This window comes from Rhinopithecus bieti, unplaced genomic scaffold (genome assembly GCF_001698545.2).
Source record: "Rhinopithecus bieti isolate Rb0 unplaced genomic scaffold, ASM169854v2 scaffold_15834, whole genome shotgun sequence".
In the NCBI taxonomy this organism is placed as follows: Eukaryota; Metazoa; Chordata; class Mammalia; order Primates; family Cercopithecidae; genus Rhinopithecus; species Rhinopithecus bieti.
In genome coordinates, this window is record NW_016808980.1 from 1530231 (window position 1) to 1535539 (window position 5309).

The 5309-nt window shown below is 50.8% G+C and overlaps 1 protein-coding gene and 1 long non-coding RNA gene across 9 annotated transcripts in view; one reads left to right on the forward strand and one right to left on the reverse strand.

The window, feature by feature from the left end:
- Positions 1-5309, reverse strand: part of RIPOR3 (RIPOR family member 3) — a 106797-nt gene that overhangs the window by 79837 nt on the left and 21651 nt on the right. The window lies entirely within an intron of this gene.
- Positions 1826-5309, forward strand: part of LOC108539453 (uncharacterized) — a 7961-nt gene continuing 4477 nt past the window's right edge. Inside the window, exons 1-5 of one of the 7 annotated variants that reach the window (XR_001888366.1) lie at positions 1826-1940; positions 2109-2203; positions 2550-2978; positions 3712-3897; positions 4825-4895. This is a non-coding gene — a long non-coding RNA (uncharacterized LOC108539453). Of the gene's footprint in view, positions 2204-2549; positions 2979-3711; positions 3898-4797; positions 4896-5309 lie in introns of all 7 variants that reach the window. The other 6 variants (XR_001888362.1, XR_001888367.1, XR_001888365.1 and 3 more) reach the window with 6 other exon arrangements.

The following is a 5309-nucleotide window of genomic DNA, read 5'->3' on the forward strand; positions in this document are numbered from 1 at the left end:
AAAAAATAAAAAAAAAAAAAAAAAAAAGCTGGTTGTGGTGATGTGTGATTGTGGTCCCAGCTACTCAGGAGGCTGAGGCAAGAAGATTGCTGGAGTCTAGGCCTGCCTGGCTGACTTGGCTCTACCTTGGCTCAGACACCCCTTTTCTTTTTTTTTTGAGACGGAGTCTTGCCCTGTCACCCAGGCTGTAGAGAAACGGCATGATCTCAGCGCTCCGCAACCTCTACCTCCTGGGTTCAAGCAATTCTCCTGCCTTGGCCTCCTGAGTAGCTGGGATGGCAGGCGCACACCACCACACCGGGCTAATTTTTTGTATCTTTAATAGAGATGGGGTTTCCTCATGTTGGCCAGGCTGGTCTCTAACTCCTGACCTCGTGATCCACCTGCCTTGGCCTCCCAAAGTGCTGGGACTACAGGCGTGAGCCACCGTGCCTGCCGGGCGGGTTTCTTATGGTGAATGATCCCACAGCACTGTTCAGTGCACATAGTTACATGGAGTAGAACACAGACAGTCACCTCCACATTCTTTTGGCCACCATGACTGGTTCAGCCAAGGAACCTCCTCCAAGCCAGGTGAAGGAAAATCAGCCCTAAATCCCCCATCTCCACACACCTCACTGTATCTGGCTATACCTAAAGCCAAACCAAATCCCAGACGTCTAAATTTTATAAGCCAGTAAATTCCCGTCTTGGCTTAAGCTGGTATAAATCAGGGTCTCGTACCTTGTAATGCTGAGTCCCAAGGCCCAGATTCTGGGCCTTTCGTTTTTCCATTCAGGCCCCAGAATGGAGACCAAGGAAGGGTTTATTAACATGACAGTGAATATCTAGGGCCTTATACACATTTTTCTTCAATTCAGCTAAGATAAGAGGCCTAGAATACAGAGAAAGGACACCCTCTTTTCTTTCCCTTTCCCTTTTCTTTTCTTGACAGAATCTTGCTCTGTCGCCCAGGCTGGAGTGCAGTGGCGCAATCTTGGCTCACTGCAAGCTCCGCCTCCCAGGTTCATGCCATCCTCCTGCCTCAGCCTCCCGAGTAGCTGGGATTACAGGCACCCGCCACCACACCCAGCTAATTTTTGTATTTTTAGTAGAGACGGGGTTTTGCCTGTTGGCCAGGCTGGTCTCGAATTCCTGACCGCAGGTGATCCACCTGCCTTGACTTCTGAAAGTGCTGGGATTACAGGCATGAGCCACTGCACCCAGCCAGGACACCCATTTCTTTGTTTTTTTGTTTGTTTGCTTGCTTTTTTTTTTTTTTTTTTTTTTTTTTTTAAGACAGCGTCTCACTCTTGCCCAGGCTGGAGTGCAGTGGTGCCATCTCAGCTCACTGCAACCTCTGCTGGGTTCAAGCGATTCTCCCTCCTCAGCCTCCCAAGTAGCTGGGACTACAGGCGCTTGCCACCATGCCTGGCTAATTTTTGTATTTTTTGTAGCAATGGGTTTTCTCCATGTTGGCCAGGCTGGTCTCGAACTCCTGGCCTCAAGTGATCCACCCACCTCAGCCTCCCAAAGTGCTGGGATTACAGGCATGAGTCACCACACCCAGCCTTGGACACCCATTTCTTCAAACGTAGGAAGAAACATCTTAGGAGCATGATCCCTCCTGGGGAGCTATCTTATGGTCTTATGTGATAAGGTGACCTCTCCTTTGGGTGAGTGGAGGCGAGGTATCTGGAGTGTTCTTCTATCCCTCCTAACCTACCCTCCAAACAAAGCTTTCCTGAAAGCCTTGTCCTTAGTTTCCTGGACTCTGAACCTAGCTTGGCTAAATTTTCTTTTAAAGCATCAGCATAAATCATGAATACCTTGGGAAGGGAACATTAACCATCAGCCGGCAAAGTTAAAATTCTCCTCCAGCCCACTTAAATGGACTGAAACCTCCACCCCATCCCCAAAGGAGCCTTTCTGGCCTTGTCCTTGAACATTTCAAAATCGAGGTTCTGCTTTAAGTTCTTAACACACCCTCGCCGCAGCTCAGCTCACTGTGCGGCCGCTGCACAGAGAGGGGAGGGCAGGGGCCGTGATACTGAACTCACAGCTCTGGGCATTTCTGAAGTCTGGCTTGAAGCTTTTTCTACAGCAGATTGTTTTCTTCCCCCCTTCAGGAAACTGAAAGGTCACACAGCAGCTGTGGGAGTCAGAGGAGCAAAGGCTTTGGGATCACATAGACCTGGGACACATGCTTGCTTTGTGATTATGGGTAAGTTCCGTAACCTCTCTGAGCTTCCATTTCCCTTTCTGAGGAAAGGGGATACTAATACTGCCCACTGTGACAGCTGTTTTTGAGATTCGATGCTGCTGTGACTAGCATCTGCCTGACTAGCAGAGGGTAGTCACAGTGTCAGGGTCCATGGCCCTCTCATGAGACTGGGGCAGGGAGTGGGAAGAGTGTTTGGGACACCCTGGGAACCTCAGCATCATTCTGCCATGGGAGTGTGACCTGCTGTCCCCGGCTGCCCTCAGTCTGAGGCTTGCTCTGCCAGCCCAGGGAGAACTGTCCACTCATCCTCCTGGCAGAGACAGATCTCTTTCTCTCCTGTGCACAGGTGGGGAAACTAACTCTGCCCAGTCCCGAGTCTGCTGACGGAGGCACCTGGCCACCTGTATCCTGGTTCTCAGCTCTGAGCCCAGCAGGAAAGAGAGGAGGACATTCCTAATGGGAGACACAGTGTCCTTCCTCCTCCTGACCCTGCTGCTCCCACCACTGTGGTCCCTGGTGGTGCCAACCACTCAGGCTCCAGAAGCTGCTTCCCGTGAACAGGCAAAGCTGCTTCCTGCAGAGGCCCCAGCCTTTGCACTTCATCCTCAGAGAATCCGATTCACCCTCCTCAGTGCGGTTCCTCTCCCCCACACACCCACCCAGCAATCCAGACTCAGAGAATGGAGTGCCTCAAATTGGGGGAAATGGCCAGGCACAGTGGCTCACGCCTCTAATCCCAGCACTTTGGGAGGCCGAGGCGGGCAGATCCCTTGAGGTCAGGAGTTCAAGACCAGCCTGGCCAACATGCAAAACCCCATCTCCACTAAAAATATAAAAATTAGCTGGGTGTGGTAGTGGGCGCCTATAATCCCAGCTACTTGGGAGGCTGAGGCATGAGAATCACTTGAACACGGGTGGTGGAGTTGCAGTGAGCCAAGATCAAGCCACTGCCCTCCAGCCTGGGCGACAGAGTGAGAATCCATCTCAAAAAAAAAAAAAAAATTCAGGAGATGATGAGGCTGCACACACACATGCACACACCACACACAGCTCACGCATGCACTTGACATGCATTCACATGCACACATGCACATATGTGTTCACATGTGCACACACAGCACCTGCTCGCATGCACACACAGGACAGTCACACACACACACACATGTGCACACGTATGCTCACATATACATAATACACGTATGCACACAGCACACACATCCGCATATGCATGCTCACATGTGCACACACATGCACGCGTGTGCTCATATATGCACACATGGCGCACACTCACACACACGCTCACACATGCACATACACACTCCCCTCTTCACCCAGCCACCCTACTCTTCCTACTAGATCCCCTTACCCAACCCTGGTTCAGGACCACCTCTCCCGAGCTCCGGGCTAGGTCAGGCCGCTCTCCTTACACCCTCATTACTCTTAGGTTTTTTCTTCAGCACTTTTACCACGATTGTGACTAATCACGTGTGTGATCATTTTGGTAACAGGTAATATTAATAGCTCGAACAATATTACCGAGCTTTCCTCTTTGGCCTTTCTGGGTAAGTAGCCCTTCCCCTCTCAGGCCTGAGGCACCTGGCTACCTGGGAAATATTTGAATTTGTACAGAAGGAATAAAGAGGACCATGGCAGATCCAGTTCCTGATCATCAACACAGACTTTGCTACGAGACAGTAGGTTTAGAAGCCACCGCTGTGCACTGACCCTCTGGGGGCTTGGGAGGAAAGGGTTCTGAGACCACCCTCCAGCAGCTTAGGGGTGGGGCCTCTGGAGGTGCAGCAAGTGGAGAGGAAGGAAGCCCTGGTGTTTCGCTTTCCTTGGCTGCACTGGCTCCTCTCCGGGCCAGGATGGGCTCAATGCATTCTTGCTCAGTAGGTGACACCTCGTTAAGGTGAGGGGCAGAGGGACCTGCAGAAGGCTCTGGGAGTAGATGGCCCAGGTAAGGGTCAGACGCAGTAGAGAGTAGATTCAGAAATGCTCTGGGGAAAAAAATGGCTGTAATCCCAGTACTTTGGGAGGCCAAGGCAGGTGGATCACCTGAGGTCAGGAGTTGGAGACCAGCCTGGCCAACATGGTGAAACCCCGTCTCTACTAAAATACAAAATTAGCCGGGCATGGTGGCAGGCACCTGTAATCCCAGCTAGTCAGGAGGCTGAGGCAAGAGAATCACTTGAACCCGGGAGGCAGAGGTTGCAGTGAGCCGAGATCGCACCATTGCGCTCCAGCCTGGGCAACAAGAGCAGAAACTCCGTCTCAAAAAAGAAAGAGAAGAGAGGGCTCTGAGCCAAGGTAGGGCCAAGTCAGCCAGGCAGGCCTAGGCCCAGAGTATGAGTTTTACCAGCTACTGGTTTCAGCCAAAATGCCAGAAAGTCAAACAGCAATCCTGGGCATCAGACATGGCTAGAAACCCAAACCCCTCTCCTCCTGGGAAGTCTCGTCATCAACAACCGGACACCGGCACCCCCACCCACCCAGTGCCAGCTTAGAGAAAAGCTGGGAGGAGCAGAAGGAAATTTGAGACCAAGCATTACCAAAGGCCTCTAAAGTACTGAATCAGATTAAATTAAATCTAGTTTTTTTCCTTGTTGCCCTATGAGTAGGCTTTGTGAGAAATACCAGATCAGTTGCAGGAAATAAAGAAAGACATGTTCTCTGCAGACCCACGTGGCAGGTGAGTAAATGTACAGCACAGGTATCTGTCACCAGCAGTGCACTCCCCTGGGCAGGCACCACACCATCCTGTGGAGCATTGTGTCTGGCACACAGTAGGCGCTCAGTAAACACCCATGAAGTGAGGCTAATGTGTGATTAAATTCCAGCCCTGCATGGCAGCAGACAGGTGGCTGGTCTCTGGGACTGGGGAAGAACAAGGCTCTGTAGTTGGCTTCCTCTGGGAGGACAGGTTTTAAGTCAGATCTGACTGGGTTCAAACTTTGGCTTGGCCTTGTGGTGGGCAGTTTCTAGCATGGCCCCCAGTGATCCCACCTCCTGGCATGAGTATGGGTGGACACTTCTGTTATTTATTTATTTATTTGATTTATTTATTTATTTATTTATTTTATTTTATTATTATTTTTTTTTTTTT